Below are 22,254 nucleotides of genomic sequence, written 5' to 3' on the forward strand. Positions count from 1 at the left end.
CCTAACCCTTTAATATACCCCTTAAAATCCAAATGTGGTAGAAAGATTGGCTTAGTGTTAGAGGCCATGGTACAGAACATTCTAACACACTTTGGTTCCATGCAAGTGCCCACTCACACGGAATGGTTTCATCATCTATGGAACATCTTTGGGATGAAGAGAATTTCCCTGATGCTCGCCAACCAAGGCGCAACCTTTGGAAATTTGTGACATCCTTCCCTGTTTCTCGCCTCACAAGATTTCAGGAAATTAACATGCCAAAAGTATCTTCAACTCCTGTGATTGCTGTAGACTAATCCTAGTACCTAATCGGATATGATCTTTTAATGTGTTTGGTGAATGTATGACATTTCTGCACGTGCTATTACAATGTGGTAGGTTACGACGTGGACGTTACATTGTCTGCGTTGTTACCACGCATGGCTTTACATCGCAAGTCGTGTCTACTTGAGGATCAACTTTGCTTTTCTTAAGCTCCCCTGGTTGCTTCAGGCTTGCCCTGACTCCCCTTGCTTTGGTGAGTCTCCTGAACCTTGCTGGTCCAACCCATAACCTTCTTTGTCTTTATATGTTGTTTGCTGCTGCCAAGGCTTGTTGGTGCTCCCGCCAGACACCGACCCCTCGCCACTCGACATCCTTTGTGGGACAGCTTGTATACAACTCCTGGTCATCCTCAACATCTCCTGGTCCCCGTGGCTGCAGAGTCAAGAACCCCCTCAATGCACCTGAAGCACCCGACAACGGTGGGCATTCGTCTACCGATCCCTTGGTCACTCCTGAGTGACCCAGACTATGTCCCCTCTGCTTTCAGGTATTCTTCGACAATAATCCAACTGGATTCCAACTGGCCCTTTTCTTTCTTCCAGCAGCGACTCTTCTTCAAAGTCCTCCTTTGGGTTTGACAGCGGTTTCCGATGCCACTTCAGACTTATGCACCCGGCTTCCCTGGAATAGGTAACTCTGGTACTACGGTATCCACGGGTAGGGTGGCTCACCAGCCTCCTAACTTTCATGGGGTTTCTTCTAAGTCCACTGGGAATGGTCCTTAAACTTTAAAACTTAAACTGCAGCTTCCCCATAGAATTGTACCGAGCACGCAGTCATTTTCCCACACTGCACCCGTCCTCCGTGGGGTCCCTACTTACTCACCTTGGGTCGTTCCTTGGTGTCCCAGTGATTCTGCGACATCTAGACACTGTCTTGACTCGAGTCGTGGTTGTTATACCACTATTTTAGTATATGGTTTGGTCTCCCCCTGGAGCCCACTGTTTATTAGTGTTATTTACTATTGTTTCTTTGTTACAGTATTGTGTGCTTTGTGGTTATCTTCGTGTAGAAGATACAGTGCCATACTAGAGAGTGTCATATTATTAAATACATATTTTTATGACTACTGTTTGGTTCTCCTTTCATTTAACCAATATTATAAGGTTGCATTCTGGTAACACAAGCTGCTTAACATTGCTTCATGACTAACCCTGAAGGCTGCTCTCCACAGCTACCACTTGGATAGCTTTCTAAGGTTTTCTTTGACCTCCTAAATCACCATAAGGGTTGTTTGGACGGTCAATGTGCCCACTTTAATTAGTGGACAGCATATACCAGGCCAACGTCTCACATGTGCCTTCTGCATTCGGTCACTTGTGCCATGATGTTACTGTGGCTGGAGTTCTCCTCACTATCCCCTTCACCCAGTACATGACAGCCACCAACTGAAGCAGTTTGAAATTGCTCCACAGCATTGGTGACCTGTATCAGTCCTCTGGCCACATCACCTCAGCAATGGGTCATTTCAACCTGCATGCCCACAGCACGTCGAGACAGGAGAGCTGTTGTGACGCTAAGGCAGTTGATGGCCTTAGTGTAGGCATCTAAGTGGCCAAGTAATTGATGGTGCCTTTTGCGGTGGGACACATGGTCTTCCTACATTACCTGGCATAAATGCTTGATGGCATGTGTCATGTTACAGAAGTTTTCAGTTGTTTCTCTCCGTCCTTCCGCCACTGCTGTTGTGAGCTATTTGATGCTGTCCCTCATCTCTACCATGTTTTTCGAAAATGCTACAAGTTGTGCCTGCATTGAACTCATGTGTTTGCATTGCAGGCACTGCACCTTCTACATTGTGTTCTCAAGCTGACCAAAGACAATTGATCTGTCGCCTTCATAGGCTCCCATTTGTACCCTTGCCCTGCGCCTCCTGATGTGGACATTGCTGAGCTGCATTTGAATTTGGGGTCTTGGTGTGGGTGTATGCCCAGCCTCTGTTGTTGGAGGGTCAGGTTGGCTCTTCTCTTCCATTTTGAACGCAGGTAGTGGTGCCACTGTGGTCCTGCCACTTGTGGGTGCAGGTGTTGTGGGTGATGGGGCCACTGTGTTGCCACTGTGTTGCCATATCCTTTCTGGGCTGAGTCTCCAGAGGGTTATGGTCTTCACTTTAATCTGACCCCTGAACAGGTGCATCTGTGATGTTAAACATTTCAATTTCAGTTTTTATATTTGGATATGTATTTCACACAGCGCATAGTTTTGTGTAATAAACTTATTTAGCAACGCACGGTGTCTATATATTTCACTTCCTTGTTGAACATGAATGCACCTATTCTGTTTTGATTCCTCCTTGCCTTTCCTATTGGAGTTGCTGACAGCTTATCCCATAATGCATTTGTGTGTGGTAAGTAAAATTTGGACTGGGGTAGTATTTTCTACACTAAGCCTGTTCTCACTTAAGGGGTATTTTATAAAATGTACCATTGAATGTTCATTAACATGCATCCTACATTGGGAAGTACTGGACTCTGCAGAGGTGTTTATTTTACCAACCGATTCAGGCTGAAGGGTTGACTCCACCAGGTCCTCTAAGGGTGTAGAAATTTTCTGTGTTGATGGTCCTTCTCCAGTTATCCGTAAGCCATGCAGCAACCTTTTCTTTCGATCGGCTCCACAGGTCATACCACGGCTTGCTTAGATCTTCAATTGAGCGCCGTGTGACCCCCGCTGCATTGATTTTGTATTGTATTCCCAGCCCAATTTTTCTTTTTTTAGACTCTGGGACCTGAAGTGACTGTTTCCAAACAATTTTTCATGGCTCTTCACCACTTCCTCAATGAGGAGTTCCAACTCCTCACTAAACTTCAACTTTCTTTTGTGCAGTGCTGGCTCCTTCTTGCTGTTTCCTGATGCCATGCTGATTTACTTGCACAGGTGCAGCTGTACCAACAGGCTTTCCTTTGCTCCTGCAGTCTGCCTCCTCCTCTCTCTCAGTACACAGGTAACAGCATTGGATGCCTCACTTCCTGGTTGTGAGGTCATCATGCTGCATCGAAATCACAGATTCGCTATTAGTGATTCTCTAATTGTGAATTCGATATTATGCGAGTTGCAATTTGGCAATCGGTAATAGCGATTGCGAATTTTACTGGATCACTAAAATATAGCGATTTTTTTATGCTTTTGCGATTACCAAATAGTAATTCGTTAAAATTCACTATTTGGTAATCGCAAAAAAATTATTTGATGCATATGTCCCTAAATCCTTTCATATAGTTGGCCCTAAATTTCCCAATCAGATCATAGAGGGTCATAAAGACTGTCTTGGGCCCAAGGGTGGTGTGTGCTGCTGTCCCGATGTTAGGACATGCCGCCCCCCCCACCCCATTGCTATTTTTTTTATGTGTTCCATCCTGATGTTTAGTAGACTTGCTGCCTCCTAGTGAGCAGATTGTTGCTTAACTCCCAGATCCTCTGCCAGCGGTGGGCCAACATTACTGTCTGTGGTCCAGGGATGTAGGAGGCAGAAAGTCTGTCTTTGGGTCAGGGGTAGGGGGAGGCAGGATGGACCACCTGATTCCCCCCTTCCCCATCCCCATTCCTCTTTCTGGAAATATTTGCCTGGTGTCCAAATGGCTCTCTGCCTCCCTGGGGTGAGCATATAGGAGGCAAACCCCTGTAGTAAAGAAGAGCACATGAAGCAGAGAATAATTGAATAACCGTTGTAAGATACAGCCATACAATCAGTCATTATTGTCACATTCTTCAGTAAGTACACAACAAACATTGCATCTTTTGCCTCTTCTGTTCACTCTGGAAACATGTCCAAATTTGCAACAATTCCTACACCGTTGACCTAAAGCTGGACAGTTTTTAAATGAAGAGAAGTGTAGAAGATCCACACCTATAACAAATGACTTTTTTGGGTTTGTCTTGGTGAAGTGTTTTGTCTAGTGAATTTTGTAAAATTTTGCTTTTTATTGTAAACGGTATCACTAGTAAGGGGTTTATTAGCCACTACTGCTGAATTTTCTCTGTCTGCTAAAGAGATCTTCGGTTGTTTGGCATCTTCACTCAAACTTTCTATGCTTTTTGCCATATCAGCGGCTTTATCTGGTGAAGGATCTTTGCATGTTTATAATCTTTCTTGAATAGTTGTCAAATAGCATCTGGAAATATTTCTGACAACATTTCATTTTCAAAGCTGTAATATAGGTATCAATACTTTTACTTGGTTTTCGTGTTCTTGTAAAAACCTTAAGCTTATGTACAACTATATTTTTTCAGAAAAATCTTTATCCTACTGGACTGAAGCTATTCCAAACTCATCAGGGTCCTCTCCCTCTGGAGGTTAAATACATTCTGACCCTCTATTGCCAAATAATAGTACAGCAGACATTTTTCTTTCAGGCCTAAATCTGTGAGCAACATTAGCTCCCATAATGCTCGGAAGGACTGATGGTTCACGTGGATCTGGAACAAATGGTGCTGGTGGAAAATGATGGTAGTATTTGCACAGTACGGTAAGACTACAGTGAAACCAATTAAAGTAACCAAATAAATAGAAAACATGCATAGTCCAGAGAACAATGTGCTCAGGAGTATGGATTTTTCTCTAGACTTGTTGAGGATGAAATAGTCCTTTCACAGTTTGTTGGTAGAGGAAATCATCTTTTAATTGTGTTTAATCCTACTGAGAGAAGGCGGGTTTGGGGGGCAGCTGACCAATGGGAGGTCTGCCCCGCAGGCAGATTGGGAAGGTGGTGCAGTCCAACGACTGCCATTTTTGTTGGGCTGCTTAACAGCTCAATTGTAGCCCAACACTTATTTAGGCCCCGCCCTTGGGCTAGCAACCACCATTTTAGGTACAGGTGACCTGGTGACTGGTAGCCCAAATGTGGTGTTGCTTTGTAGGTGCCTTGTGGGTTTGATAACCTGTGTGGAGTTGTTTGGTAGGTGAGGACTAATTAGTCACCTACGATGTCTAGCAAATAGCTGGTGTAGGGTAAATTTTATTCGCACACTTTCCAGAAGTTAATATAAATCTCAACAGTTGATATTTCATAATTCATGTATAATATCATAAAATAGTCGTCAATGTCTGACCGTAAAAAGTATTTTTTTTTCCTTCAGGCTTCTAAATTTCCCATGCTCGACTCACAAGTATCCAACTTCTTTTTTACAAGTATTAAAAATTTTGTAAAATTGGCGTTCATTTTAATATCCGTTGGTCTAAAACAAACTACCACGGCATGTCTGCTGGTTCGAACACCTCTGTCAATGAAGCAGTTTTTCAAATATCGTTTTCTTTACTCCATCATTACTGCACATATACAAACCAAATGTAAAATACTTTCATCCCACAGATTGGATAGTCTGTACATAGTCGGCTTAGATGGTCTCAACCAGGGCACTAATGTTTTAAGCCTGGTAAATTCCCAAATCGTGCTTTCATGAAAGTGTTTTTAGTTTGTGCAAACCATGGTATTTCTAGGTATGGTTGAACCTTGAGAGTTGCATATTCCTGGACTAGCATCCATGCATGGGATCGCTTAGTTCAAAGTTCTTTATCTTTTAAAAAGGACACATATTTAACTGATTTATTAATTAATTTCTTAAAACTTGGTACTGTTAAAGACATTTCCCAAATCTCAGCAATTGACAATTCTTTGAGAGCTTTTTGCAGATATTTATAGAAGGACAAATTTACATTTTGTTGCATTTCTTTCCACAAAAGGGTACACATTGGGTTATGGATATTAGTTTTGATTTGTCTCCAGGTCTTAACCTACTGACCCATTCTTGCATATTGTTGATTACAAAAACCAAATTCCAACCTTATCTGGGCAGGAGATACATTAGATGGAAGCTGAAACAGATGTTTAAATGTATTTGTAATAGCCTTATTTAATAATTCAGAATCCAGACCTCTAAGTATTTCACTTCCATATATAAGACTCGGGAGCAATTTCGCTTTTATTGCTTTTATTAATGGGGTATAGGTTGGACCTCCCAAGGACCTATAAAGTAGACAAAAGGCCCCTTGTAGACTTTTGGCTCTTTTCTCCATCTCCGTTTTATGGTATGAAAAAGATCTTTTTTCATCAAACAATATCCCCAGATATTTATAATATCAAACTTTTTCTAGTTCCTGCTTTTGGTGGTACCATTTGTACTGACTGCCCTTCCGTTTCTTGGTACTGACTTCCATTACTTTTGTTTTTGTTTCGTTTATAGTCATTTTATTCTCAATGGAGTACAATGATGTCTTAGTTATTAATCGCTGCAGCCCTATCCTTGTTTGGCTTATCAGAACGACATCATCAGCGTATAATAAATTCGATATTTGTTTCTCAACCAGCTTCGGTGAGTCTGCTAACTCATTGTTCATTGCAAGCGAAAAGTCTGATCAAAATAAACTGAATAAATACGGGGCTAAAACAGACCCTTGCTTTAGGCCTTGAGTTGTTTTAATTTTCCTCGACAGCTTTGAGCCATTCCCTAGGCGGGCTCTTGTCCAAGTATCAGTATATAACAATTGCATTGCTTTTAAAAGGCTGGGGCTAATGCCATAACGATCCAGTTTACTCCATAAGATCTGCCTGTTCACAAGGTCAAAGGCTGCTTTAAAATCAACAAAACATAAGTATAATGGCTGTTTTTTTGTTTTATATTTCTCCATTAAAATTCCCAATGTTAGCACATTCGTTGTAGTACCTTGACCTTGTACAAAGCCCGATTGGTTTGGTGGAATTAAATGGTTTTCATTAGCCCAATCAGTTAACTCCTTTAGTAGAACCAATGCAAATAGTTTGGCTTCAACGTCTTGGAGCGTAATTAATCTGTAATTGGATGGACAGGACCAGTCTCCACTTTTATATATATAAGAAATGATAGATCCCTTCCATGACTCAGGGACTGTTCTTAATTGGAGAACGTAATTAAAAACTGATGTTAGATAACTCGACCAATATGATGCTTTCTCCTTATACAGCACAGCGGGAATCCCATTTGGGCCTGGGGCACCATTGGATCTCTGCTTCTTTAGTAACTTACATACTTGGCTTTCTGCTATCACTATTGAATTATTATTCTTTTCTCCTTGTATTCCATTTATAGCCAAATCAGTAGTATTTATAACCATGTTAGGATTTGGATACAGATGCATATCTATAAACGATACCCATTCAGATTCAGTTACTGTTGACGAAGTGGCTATCCTACTAGATCTACCTAGTTTGTTTACTAGAGTCCAAAATCTCTTGAATTACTCCTTTTGCAAGCGTGTAGGGCTTGTGCCCATAACAATCGCTTTTCTTGCATTTTGTCCTTCCAGACCATTTTCCTTACTTCTATATTTATCCTTTTAAGTTTTTCTTTGTAAATTAAATTAACTGGGAACTTTTTTTACCAATCTCAGGATTCTGTTGCGTTCTTTTTTTAATTGATGCTTTCAAATGAGATTTTCAACAATGAGCATGCTGATTTTATCCTCCACTGTCCTTTATTGGCATATTTTTGGGAATGACTGGTAATTAATTCCTTTGTGAAGAGCAACCATTTTTCAACAGCATTCAAAGCCTCTCCTTCAAAGTGAAAATCAACAATTGCCTGCGCAGTGTTTGTAATAGAGTCTTTGGTGCTATCTGCCCAATATAATTTTTTATAATTTACTGTCGCTATTTCTCCCAGGGGTGTTATATAATTTTCAAATCTTGGGACATTTAGATTTAGCTCAATTATTTGTTGGTCGTGGTCGCTTATATCTGTTCCCTCTATCTGATAAGACAAAATGTTATGAAATAAATTCAACGATGCTATGGTATAGTGTATTCTTGACCTATAGTCCCCTGCATGAAAAGTCCAAGCAGGTGGCGAATCTTGAGGAAATCGCCCATTTAACACTCTGAGACCTATGGTTTCAAATTCTTTTACAGAGTCTTGCCAGTTTTCTCATTCTTTTGTTCCATTATATCCATTGTTGATTAAAAAGTTGGAATTGACCATAAGTAATTTTGCCTTTGTATTTCAACGTCTCTGACATAAGACCATAGCATATTCATGTTATAATCTCCGGTTATAATAATCTCGGGTAGGGGGTCATTGTCCTGTTGCTGTAGTATCATAATTATCAAATTATTCGCCATTGATCTTCGTGATTTAGTATCAGGGTGAATATATACGTTAATTACTACAAGAGATTTAATTATATTTTGTTCCTTGTATCGTATTTTGACAATTAGATAATCCTTTTGGCTTTGGGTGTCCATTTCGCTTTCCATTTTTAGATCTGTTGATATAAAAGTAGCCAAACCCCAGCAAGGTCTCCCGTGGTTACTTGTTCCTATTGGCTAATGAGTAATAGCCCTTATACCATTCTAATTTAAAAGGAATGAAAGCCCAAGTCTCTTGTAAACAAATGATTTGAAAACTGTCCAAGGTAGCTAGTTGGCTATTCTGAATCTTTGCTTGGACCCCATTTATATTCCACGAACATACTCTGACACTTTCATTCGTAGTTGTTGGTCCCCTTAACGGGGCTTCAGTTTGTAGGTGTCAATCCTGCCTGACATTATGGAGAGCTGCAGTAAGCCATCGTAATTTGACAGTGTCAAATAGCGGGTCTACTTTTTTTCCTTCTAATGAGCTTAAAAGATGTCCATTGGTCATACCTATGGGGGTTTTCAATATTGAATATTTTTTATTACTCGCAGGTCGCATCTGGTTCTCATTTTGTAAATTTGATGGAACAAAGGGCTAGGGTAGGAAGGTTGAAGAAGAGTCATTATTTTTATTCCCCAATCCTGAAAGAGATTATATTCTTGCATAATTAGACTGGCGGCAGTAGATGAAGTCCAAGTTACTAATGTTAATTCTTGATTATTGTTCTTGAGTGTAAAAAATTCAATTGATTCTATGTCGGTACATTTAATTTTCTTGAATGAGGGGACCGCGTTGCACAATTTTAATATGTTTCCACGATTCAAGATATTATTTTTGCCCCTAGATTTATATTCCGGTGCAAAAATTACCTGCACCACTCCTTCTTTTTGATTTGGGTTATTTAATGTAGCTTGTTGCAGGCTGTTTTCACCTTGAGTATGTTAAATTAACCTTCCATTTTGATTACAAATATTTTGAGATCATGCTTGTTAGTGTTCATGTACCTGCTTCATTTGAGTTCCCAGCTCTTGAGGTGATTTAAAATCCTTCCAGGTATTTAGCAAGTCTCTATTTGTTTCCTCCTCTCTAGTGCTCTCACTCCTTGCTTAAATTGTTTCCTGTTGAGAAGGCTTATTTTCCACCTGTTTATTACTTGCCATCACTTCTAAGGACTGATTTATTTAATTCTCTATAGTTTTTATACTATCGGCTTGCTTATTTAAGCATTTATTTTTTACTGCTTGTGCCTTCGGTTGATCCTTTTCTAAATAGAGGATAGAAGGGTTTAATTGGAGACATTTGTTTATCCTCACCTTCACAATCTACTATTTGGTCAAGGTTGTTTTCAGTGTTTAAACTCACTAGGTCTAATGCTTTTATATTTTTTATACTTTTCGAAACTTTATTTCTTGCCTTCCGTTGTTTTTTCCTCTGTCTTTTTGATAGGTGAACTTCCGAAGCTACGTCTGTCATTGTTGATTGTGTCGAGCAAAGGTTTATCACTTCTTGTTCGTTTGTTTTATGAACTATTTTTTCTTTAACATCATTGACTTTACAATTTGTTTTACCGTTATAATTTATTTTATCTTTAGAAGGGCAGTCAGTTATAAGAGGTTGAATTCCCACATTAGAAAAATTCCCTTTTACATCGTCAATTATTGTTTTTAAACTATCTGGAATGGTAGCCAGTTTGTTAATTAGTGGGGCACAACTACACTCTGCTTGCGTAAATATGGGCCGAGATTGTGCCCTTACTATTAAGTTATTTAAGGTTGTTATCTTCTGCTCAATCCCGGCAACAGAGGATGCCATAGCGCTCAAAAGGTCTATTTGGACCTCCATTTTGTTAGACTGGTATGTTAAAGCTTCCAGAGTTAATTGAGAGGTTTTAAAGAATAAATACCAAATTGCTCCTGCGTTCCCACTTCCTGGTACCTAAGTACCTGGGATATGGTGTTGCCCATTCATAAATGATAAGTCCTTATACTCCTCTTTTTGAGGTCCTTGAAAATGATGTCCCTCATCACCAGAATTAATAAATTAATGAATTGTGGACTGCTGTTCCAAACAATTTTTTGGTATGGGGTACTCCAGCGCTGCAGAGTTTCTGGTTTGCTATTGTATTAATCTTTTTTAATTTCGAAATCGTTATTACATTTTGGGTGATCCAATTTTGAGTAGAATTTATTTTAGGCAAATTAAAATCCGATTTCAGAGGAATATTGGTTTCACTTATAATTTGCAACCCATCATTAAGATCATTTGAAGCTCTGGTTGATTTATGTGGCCCAGACTAGGTGGTTCTCCTAACTCATTTCCTTTCCTGATTTTTACTTGTACTTCTATTGGCATTGGTTGCCTAGTTGGCAGTAATTGCTGCATATCTCCCATCATTGAATTCGTGCATTTTAGGTACTCTTGTTTTGATCGACAAGTAAGTGGAATAGTTAGCATCTTTAGGTCTGTTATTTGACCCCAATGATTGACTTAATCCTCAATTGTGTTTGGCATTCGTTCTACTTCAACTTCAGGCTCTAAGTGGCCTGGTTCACTTACTCTTTGCTTAGTGGATATACTATTTGCTTTACTCAGTGGTTTAATCGGAGATTGAAGATCACGTGATTTAGTTAGCAATATTAACATAGCACCAGTTGGGTCTTTCATAAAGTCAAACTTTGACGGCGACTTTCCCAATTTCCCAAATGTATGGACCTTTGATGTTTTAAAGGACTGTATGTCGCCTACCTGTTTTATTTTAAACATATCTAATATTGATGCTTGTTGTATTTTTCTTTTCCTTTTAATTGGAGGGAAAGGTGGTTGCTCCTTTACTGACCTCATAATGCCCCCTCCAAGGAGAAGAAGTCTTGCCTCTTTCAAGGCGGCAAGCGGGCCGTTGACAGAACATTGACAGACCAGCGAGTGCTTTAATAGCACGCAACACCTCCAGGCACCTCCAAGGAACACCCCCAAGGTACCCCCAAAGCACCCACAAAACACACCTTGGTGCAGAATCCACCGGTACTGCTAGTTACTTATTAATAGATTAAAATCAGATTATTAACCGGACTCCGACAGGGCTATTATTTAGTCATATAGAGTAAAAAGATCCCAAGTGGCTCAGTAACTTACAGCCTTAACTGCTCACCACACACCTCTTGCCCCTTGTCACTCGCCGTAGGCTGATCATTGTTTAATATTTGCTCTTCATCACTGTCAGAAGTACAGGGAAGACTGCTGGTAAAACCTCCGGCATAAGGGCAGAGTCAAAGAGCTAGCCACACTACAGATGATAGGTGTGGGCTGATGAAGACAATTTTCTCCACTCCTCCACTCCTAGGCTCGACTCTGCTCCGCTCTACGCATTGCTCTGTTCAATTACTTGGTGTATGATTGTAAAAAAGCAGGCAGGCAGTCAGCAGGCTCCTTTAAGTGACAATAAATACTCTGTAAGCAGTATTCAAAACTGTACTCAAGCAGGAACCTCCAGCAGTGATCCGTACCTGTCACTTGCAGTACAGATGGCCACTTAGATGGAATTATATGCAGATTCCAGTGATAGGCTTCATCCACCGCCGCCCCTTTGTTCACATAAACCACATAGACCACCGTCTCCTGTACTCACAGGCTCTCCTTGAATCCTGCGCAGCTCCTCACTGTGTCTTCACAGGGTCCTTGTTCCGCTCTGCTGTTCTCAAAATGAATTGCAACTCCTGACCTGAAGGAGGCAATTAGTGGCTTTTCTACCTCACTCGGCAATATTTTTGCAGCCCCTTCCGCAAACCACACGGCTCACACGCTTTCTGCAGCGCAAGAGACCCGCAGCTAGCAGGGAGGCAGCACTCGGCTTCCACCGCACTGAGAGGCAGTTAACAACGCCCTGCGGGTCCTGCCTGTTGGGGACAGAACGGCGGCTTTCTTATGTAAAGTAATTTGCGGCCCCCGCCGCACTAGGTGGTAACTGAGCCTCCTGCCGCACAAGAAAGCACAAGAAGGCAATTTTCGGCTCCCGCCGCACTAAGCGGAGACTTGTGGTTCCTGCCACACTGGGAGGCGTCTCGCAGAGGCGTCGCGCGGCTCCTGCCCCTCTAAGAGGCTCTTTTCGGCTTTCGTTGCACTGTGGGGCACTGTGAGGTACCTCGCGGCTCTCAGCCGCGTTCAGAAATGCCCGGCTGATGCAGGTGCTACCGCTATGAAAATTGATTTAGGAGGGAGGGCGAGGTGGGAGGGAGTTAAAGCAGACCAAAAAACTTGAGTGTGGAAAAGGCCGTTTTATTAGGAACAGGTGCACATCACAAATAATAAACCTTGGCAAAGCCTTCCAAAACTAAACCTCACTAAATAAATAAATAACCTAAACCCCGCCCCCCACCCCTCCCCTAAATTTTTATGGTCCCTCCCCCACCCATACAATACATCAATTAAAACATTACAGCAACATTATAAAACATTACATCATCATATCAACATTACGTCATCATTATAAAACATGTCGTCATCATTATAAAACATACGTCATCATAATAAACTTACGTCATCAACAAACCCAATAACATTATGAATACCAGGCCCACCATAAACCAATCACCTGCCTGACCCTTCACCCCTGTCAAAACCCCCACAAAATGTCTAAACGGTCAACCAATGAATGACCAACTCATTGTTCCCTGACGATAAACCAACCTGACCCTTAATCACAAAAACTGACACCAACAGCCCTGAAACAACTAGACCCCGCCACCCAGGATGGTGGGGGGGTGGAGGAAAACTACCCCACCTCTCCTTCCTGCCCCCCCAGTAGGAAAAGAAAAAGAGAATACCTGCAAAAATTTACTGCTGCATCGTCAAGGCCCTAGCTAACACTTCTTGTAACTCTAACAAGTACAAATCCATACCTACTCTAGAAAGGTGGACCCCATCATCCCTGAAATTCTCCACTGACTCAAAACGAATCTCCCTATGAGAAATTCTCCCAAAGCCCAGCTGGCGGCAAAATCTAGAGACCTCCGCATTCACCTTCTTCCTGGCTCGATCAACAGCTCTAGGATTCACTGCTCCCCTCCAAATCCTACGTGGAATCAATTCCGTCCAAAAAACATGGCAACCTGCCCAATACTCTTTAATAAGAGCCAAATCCTTCTTGATGGCCCGCAAAAGCACCACTCCTTTGGTTGTGCAAAGATCGTTTTCACCCAAATGGATCACTAGAATGTCCGGGCAGCAACCACCCACTAAACTGTTATTAAGGCATGAAATCAGTTCCCTCCAAAGCATCCCACCTTTACCTTTCCAAACCATATTAAACATTCTGATATTTAAAATCAATGTTTCCCCGAAATAACTTTGGGTCGCTTGAACCCGGGCCCATTTCACGAACGAGTGCCCCACAATCCAAATAGTCAACGCTGGAGAACGGGGCCCAGCAACTGAACCTATAAAAGAAAAAACAGTAAATACTCATGCAAAGGAAGATGACGCAAGCGCCTCAGCCGGGGCACCCCTCACGTATCGCTGAAAGCAGTTGGAAGACCATCGCCCCGACCTCATAATGTCCCCCTGTGACCAACCCCTGTTAAACGCTTCAGTCGCAGCTCCAATCCTAAAAGAATGCGTGCCATAATGCTCCCCGTCCAGACCAATGCGCTGCAAGGCCTTACGCAAAACCATGCGAAATTGATAGACTGTAACAGGAGATTTATTAATATGCTGGAACACAAGGTCACCATCACCATCCCCTGATAAAGAACGCCAGCGGCGAGCCAACAGCAATGGACACGTAACGCATGGGGAACTCGCCTCCAACCAAACTCCTTTACCCAAGTTCTTCTGATCAGTTTTTCAGCCAGACAGCCAAACATGAACACCTTCCTCTGAGCAAAAATCATCTTGCCAACAAATCCCACCCCTGGATTTAGAACCCAACAACTCGGATACCCGAAAAGCACCAAAGAACATAAAGGCCATTAACGTGGCAAACAAGCAAGCCTCGAAATCATCTATACAAACAGAAGGCAAAATTGCTAATAAACGCGCCAGAGTCTGCCAAGATAGTGGAGCCCTTAGCTTCCTATTACTCCCCTGTTCCCTGGCCCAACCCTCAAGCATTCTCCTGCCAATCTCACCAGCAGAGGGGGAGTAACCCCAAGACAATTTTCCCATAAAGGAAATGCCCGCCAACTTCCCAGAAATAGTCACTCTAGACAGACCCTTGTCCATGAGGTCCAAAATGAACTTATCTACATCCTCTGAACAACGCCAAACCTCTTCATGCCTGGAAGCTCCAGATTCCAAAAACTCCCTCCAAGCCAAGGAATATGCAGAACGCGTAGACACAGATAAAGAACCTACCACCAGTTGTAAGACCCGACGCTGCCTACGTGCCACAGATGTATCGGCATCGGTGTCGGTGATGCGTCCGCCTCCCAGGCCAATCCACGGAATCTCTCCCACTGTGAACGAGACAAAGCATCCGCTATGTCATTGTCCACACCAGGTATGTGCAAAGCGCAAAAGCTAATGTCATGTTTCAAGCAGCCCAGCACAAAGACTCTCATGAGTTTCAAAACTTGTTCATCTCTGGCAGATTGCCGATTCACAATCTCTACCACAGCCATATTGTCAACTTTTTTGGGTGGCAAATCCTCCCCCCGAAGAGACAAGGCAACGAGCAAAGGAAAAAGCTCCAAAAAAGTTATGCTCCGACCACCATTCAACCAATCCTCAGGCCAATGTCCTGCACACCATTTACCATTCCAGTACAATCCGAAACCTCCACTGCCTGCAGCATCAGAAAACATTTGCACATCCCATTGGAAATCAACCTCTCTCACCAAAGGCACACCATTAAATGAAGTGAGAAAAAATTCCCACATACGCAAATCTTCTTTGACACCTGCTGACAAACGTACACGATGGTGAGGCAAATGCTGACCTGCCAAAGCCCTACCTAATCTGCGACAAAAAGTCCTCCCTGCTCTTACCACTCTGCACGCAAAATTGAGATGTCCCAGTAGTACTAGAATTTCTTTCACCAACACCTTCCGTTTAGGCAACATAACACTCAACAATTCCAACATCTTCACTTTTTTGTCAACTGGTAAGCGGGCTTCCATTGCCACCGAATCGATTTCGATCCCCAAAAATGACAAGGTGGTGGCAGGGCCCATTGTTTTTTCAGGAGCCAAGGGAACCCCTAAATCATCCATGAGCCCTTGGAAAGTGTCCTGAGCTGTCTGGCACTCCGCGGAGCCCGGGGACCCAACCAAGAAGAAATCATCCAGATAGTGCGTTACCAGTGAATGACCAGACTGGTGTGTAAAATGCCACTGCAAAAAGGTGCTGAAACATTCAAAAAGGGCACATGATATAGAGCAACCCATCGGCAATGCTTTGTCCACGTACCATTTACCTTCAAAATGTATACCCAGAAGAAACCAATCATCTGGATGGACTGGAAGCAGCCGGAAAGCAGACTTAATGTCACATTTTGCCATTTCAGCAGCTGCGCCCGCGGTCACAAGAAGTGACATGGCCACGTCAACTGAGGAATATGAAACCGAAGCAGCATCCATATCAATAAAATCATTTACAGATGACCCCTCCGGCCATGACAAATGTTGGATAAGTCTAAATTGCCCCAGCTCTTTCTTGGGGACCACTCCAATAGGTGAAATAATCAAATTATGGACCGGCCAGTCATGAAAAGGGCCTGCCATCCTTCCTTCATGTACTTCTTTATTCAGCTTTTCTTGCACCACTGCACTATGCTCAGATGCTGACTTCAAATTTTGAGCCCAACGTCTCTGCCTTGGTCCTGAATAGCCCAAATGAAAACCAAATTGAAAACCGTCCAGCAATGTCTGTTTGACATCCATATCCTCATAATCCTGAAGGGCAAGCTGTAGCTTATCCAGTTTAACTGGCGTATGAGCCCTTGGGCCCAGTACCCTGTGCACCTCTACTACCCCGACCTCCTTGAAACTGTTGAGACATCCCAGAACCTCCCGCACCCGACTGCTGTCCTTGCTGGCCACCTGTTTGCTTGTTATCCCAACATTTAACCAAGGGGTGTCGCTTACCACAGCCGGAACATTCATGCCTATATCTGCAATATTCTCTGTTACATGTTCCTTTATTAAATTCCCAGCAGATGCCAGTACCAGACTGTGTGTTTGATGTGCTACCCACCCCACCACGAGTGGGCTTGCCTTGAAAGGGCCGATAGATAAAGGGTAGACCGCTGGCTGTAAAAATTGTCTTACCCCCTGAAGCAGCCCCTATCGTATGCTGCCACAAATCTGTATCCAGCTCCCCCCATTTTGCCTCTGAATCCCATGCCATCCTAGCCCTAAACTCCTCATCATACTGGGCCCAAGCATAACCCCCCCCAGTTATTTGTGCCTGCCGAATGACATCCATATATTTAAATATAGATACGCTGCGTTCCGGAAACGTTTCACAGTAAACACTTGCATATATAAGAAACGCTGCCGTCCAGTTTTCAATAGTCAAAGGAACTCTTGGACGCTTTGCAAGCTCATATTCTTCCTCCTTAGAACCCTCTTTCGATCGTACCTCACGATGAAGAAGCTTCAGTACTTCAACATACTCACCCTTCCAAATGCGCTCCTTCGTGGACAACATTAAATGAGCGCCCAAAGGTTTTGTAACACCCATGAAGGGGAATTTTTTAAACTTCAACTCTTTACTGTCAAGAGGCTCCTTAACCCCACCAGCAGCCTCAGTATTAGTACTACGTTCTACCTTTCCCTCTGCAGACCCAAGACCCTCATCCGTGCCCACAGCAGTGTCTTTCACATACCTACCCTTAAACAACCTCCCTTCCCCAACCCCAGGAACCCCCACCACCGCCGACACCATTGTAGGTTTGGCCTGTGTGACTGATTTCTCACCTGGCAACAAAGATACAGCTCTCACAGATTTCGCCCGCGGTGCTGGCACATCAAATGTATGTCGCCCTCGAGGAGCCCTGGCTGGCGGGCCGCGCTCTCAACTCTCCTGAACTGGCCTTGTCTGAAAAACACTACGAGAAACATTAGAGGGCTCCCCCCATCCACCTCACGCAATTCACCTTCCTCAGGAGTATCTTCGTCATAATCCAAAACCACTGCCTCCATATCAGGAGGGAAAGCAACACTCCGGGTCTTACCCAACCCTTTATCAACCACATTACTCTTAAGGTGATGGGAAAATCCTCCAGGCGGGGGAGCAGACTGAACTCGCCTGTACCTCCCCGTGCGTTGACTCTGGAGCTCCATAGCCGACGGTAAGGTAGACCACCTAGACCTGCTATTCGGTGGGGCCAGCGAGATCGCGCAAGACCTGCATGTGCTGACAGCGACAGGCTTCCTCGGCGGAACAGAAAGGGCCGCGTTAGGCGCTCTCCTCGCTTCCCCTCGGTGAAGCTGGGCTGGGCCACGCCCTACCGAGTCTGGACCGCCATACCTATCCTGCTCCTGTAAAGAAAAAGTTTGGACTAGTGTGCTGGGATCCCTAACAACAACACCTGCCCCTAACTCCGGCTGCTGGAACACCACAGTATTCACTGAGCTCCCCTGTAACCTATCAAGTGACAAACCCCTACCAAATTGTTTCAGTGGCACCTCCCTCACCGGAGAAGCACCAACCACATCCTCCTCATCACTCCAATCCAATCTAGTATCGGAAACTGCCGAAGAATCACCCCCATGCAAGAGGCCCTCTAGCATTGTCTGTCTCTCCATCTCCCTGTATGCACCACCTGTACCCTCCGACCGATGAGGAAAAGACCTAGAAAACCCCTGACATGAAAAACCAACTGCGTGCCCCAAGCCGCTACCCAATTGAGGAAGTGGACCAGGAATCGCAAAAGCAACCTCATCCAAATTGTGAAAATCCCCCACAGATCTAGTAGACAATGGCCCCCCTATTCCCACCCTTCCCTCACCTTGAAGAGAAAAACCCGCCCTGTTGGCAGCCCTTGCACCCAAAAATTTACAAACCTTACCCCCACCAGAAGTGTGCAGCTCAACGTCATGAAAACCACCAATATGCCCCACACCAGGCGCAGGAAGAACAACAGGAAGCAATTGATGTGCATCAACATTAACACCCTGCAAAGTACTCTGGGCTGCTAATAATGACTCACCAGCCCCAAATGACGTTTCCTCAACATCCAACTGGGCTCCAGGACTAAAACCCCCCTCACCCATTTGCGCCCACTCCCCTTCGCCCCTAGAACTTCCTACCACAGAAAATGCAGCTGTCTGGGAACCAGGAGTAGAGAACAACAAAGGACTACCCACATTACCTTGCTCATCATACAGCGCAATCCTGGCATCATTATCAGAATACATTTGACCTCTTTGAAAAACAAACTCTCCATGCCTCCCTGCCCCACCTGCCCCTTGAGTGACAGGGGCACTCACTCCCATAAGCTGTGTCTCAGCTACCAATTGCCTCACAGGATGTATTAAAGGCTCTGCTGGCTGTAAAAACCCTCGACCTATTCCCTGCCCATCACCCAGCTGCAGAGAACCTCTTCGATTACTACGCTGAAAAGCGCCTGAAACCGGCCCAGAAAGACGCTCTAACACAGGGTCAGAGGCGGAGCGCTTTTTGCTCCCACTCCGCCCCCCATTTAGCTGTAGGCTTCGCAAGAATCGATTCAACTTGCCTCGCCTGCGCGCGAGGCGCGAGCCCCGCCTGCTCCTGAACCGGCGCTTCAGCCGGCCCCCCCACGGTCTCAGAAACAGCTAAAGGAACGCCGGGCAGCATAAAATCCTCCCCACTCCCCGCGACAACGCGCGCTGATTCATGAGGGGCCGGCTTTTTAGTGCGCAACCGGCCCCTCTCACTCACCTGACCCGCCCGACGTCTTTTCGGGGAAGAGCACGCTGCAACCACCGCAGCTACACCGGCAGACGCCTGACGCTGGGGATGCGCCGGTCCCCCACCGACCAACAAGTCAAGACGCCCAGCCTCGGATAACAGGCGCATTGCCTCAAGAACACGAATATCCTCCATAATAAATTAGATAAAGCGCTATATTGAAGCCAAAAGCACCTAAATGCAACTGAACCTCAATAAAAACGATACAAAAAACTTTTAACTATCTAACCTCCCAGCCACCAGGTCACCAAACCTAAAATGGTGGCTGGGAGGCGGAGTCAGGGACCTAAATAGCCATACTACCAAAGGCTACTAAAAAATAGCCCTAAACCATCCAGAATGTTCTGGGCTTCCACTCCTCCCCCTCCACGCAGCCCTCCCAAAACGCCCGGGGGGGAGACCTCCCTACGGTCGGCTGCCCCCCCCAAGCCCCCTTTGCGGCTCCAAAGTCCTGCTGCGTTTGCACAGGAGCTCTCACAGGAGAGAACAGGAGAGCACGGGAGAGCAAGGGAGAGCACAGGAGAGCACTCCGGCACCCGCACTCCGGCACCCGCGGCAGTTGCTTCTGGCGTCTGTTGTCACTTTCGGCACTCCAGTGGACAGAGTGCAGCTTACAAAAGCGAATAGATGCATTTACCGGTCTGGTGGTCGAGGCGATGTGCCTTTTGAGGGAGCCTGGCAGGATGGACCTCATTGTTCAGGAGGTGCCATCTTGCCTGGCTCGGGTCCCTCCTAGGGCCTCTGCAGGAGTGGTTGCGGCTGTGCTGGCATGCTCCCCATCGCAGACGGGCAATTCTACGGCTGCTGCTTTGTGGGAGGTGAGTGCTGGCAGCCGCTATGTTCAGCAGAGAGCGGCGCTGTGATTGCAGAGACAGGGCCTGCGTTTGTGCGGCCTTCCACGAAGGCAGGGTAGGTGAGGAGGGTTGCAGGCATGCCTGTGGGAAATTGCCGGCCCGTGCGTAGAGAGGGCATCGAGCGCAGCCGGGCCTGAGAGTGCGGGGCAGAAAGCAGCGGTCCAGGAGCTGGTGCTGCACATATATGGGGCCATGGGAACCAGTAGAGGTAGGAAGTGGGCAGTGTCTGAGGAGCCGCCTGCTTTTCGGGCACATGGAGGGAGGAGGGGCTCCATGAGATGTGCGTCCTCTGAGGACCCCAGGAGGCTTAGCACATTGTTCACGAGAGATCAGGAGGGTTGGGCCTGGTGGGGGGAAAGCAAGCTGCATGGCCAGATGGCGATTGACCAAGGGCAGCCAGAGGGAGAGAGGGGGAGAGGCCCAAGGAAGGGAGGGGACATATGAGGGCATGGCGCCTGAGTGGGAGGATGGAGAGGTCGATGAGGAAGAGGCCATTAAGGACAGGGCTGGGTTGGACATATTTGAGGACCTAGTGTCATGCCTGGATAAATATATGAGTGGAGGAGGGTCTCTGGGAGTGGGGAAAGTGGGACAGGCACATTCATGGGAGGGAGGACCTGAGTTGGGGTGGTGCGGCAGAGTTCAACTTCTACCATAGGGGTGGCAATGTTGGATTAGAGTGAGGATTAGGTGGACCCCGGGGCGTATGCAAGGGACCCCCCCCATTGGGGGTCGGGTACTGGGGTGGGGGTGCCCTTGGGGACTGTTTTGTTGCGGGGTCCTGGAAGGAATGAGTCCTGGTGTCTGGACGGCGTAATGGGAAAGTTCAAGGGTGCCAGCACACCCGTCCTGTCTTCACCATTACGGGGATAGGAGTGGGGCATAGGAGCTGACTCGGCAGAGCTGGGGATGGCTCCTTCATGCCGAGGTGAAGTGAGGGCTGGCCCCAAACGGTCTGCACAAAACTGGCGAGGGATCCTGACGCGGCCAACACAAGAAGGTCCAGAGCGACCTTGTTGGCCCCAGCAGCTGGTAGGTCATGCACGACCTCTGGTGCTAGGGAGACAGTGAAGTTGTGTAAGGCAGTGGCAAATTGGCAGGGCAGGGTCGCTTTGACTCCCCAGGAATGTGTGGGGGATCTGCTGTGTGGGGTTACTCTGGATTACAAGGAGGACAGCTTGGAGGAGGGCGAGCTCTGGGAGGGGGAGCCAGAAGCTAGCAGGGGGTGGGACCGTCTAACGAAGTGTGTAATGTTTTACAGGTGCCAAAAGGGGACACAGGAACACAAGTCAGGACCAGAATGGCGAGGCAGATAGCCACAGCACAGGCACGACCTTGGCGCCAGGTAAGGCCATAAAGGAGGTTGCTGCTCCTAGGATGGTGTCCACGGGCGTGGAGGCTAGTGCTGGCATGGCAGGGGTGAGAGGCTGCGCAAAGGCAAATACGTGACCGATGTGGCCATGGAGGAGCAGGCTGGTCCTGGGGACTCGGGGCACCGGTAAAAAGGAGGACCTTGGGGGGCTGCAGGGAGGGAGGCAAAGAAGGACAGCCCGGACAGTAAAGAATTGAAGCTCCTGCACAGAGAATTGCAGGGGAAAAAGACTCCAAAGAGGAGGAATACGAACGGGCAAAGCGGCCAAAAGTTCCCCTTAAGATAGACAATTGGAAGGCGGCATTTCTAATATATGCCAATGTCTATTGAGTGAAATTTCCGGACTGCTGCGTGGCAATTTTTAAGTACATGGACATAATTAGGAAGGCGCTAATCAAGGGAGGGGCATATGCATGGGTGTAGTATGATGATGAGTTTAGGGCGCCTTGGGCATGGGACCCAGAGGCCAAGTGGGGCGAGTTGGATTCTGAGTTCTTGCAATGTTCAACACTCCGTCCATCATCCCCTTTGATTTTGCTGGATTCTGATCTATATTTGCAACAAGGGGTGGTGATGGACAGAGTCTCTGAATTAAGCAGAATACTCTCACCCAGTCAAGAGATCAGGGCTAGATCCAACACCGTTTTTTAGCTCATTGCACCATCCCAGTTTCAGAACCCGGCTGTATGCAAATTAGTCTGTCCCTGG

Source organism: Lissotriton helveticus, chromosome 2_1 (assembly GCF_964261635.1).
Source record: "Lissotriton helveticus chromosome 2_1, aLisHel1.1, whole genome shotgun sequence".
Lineage (NCBI taxonomy): Eukaryota > Metazoa > Chordata > Amphibia > Caudata > Salamandridae > Lissotriton > Lissotriton helveticus.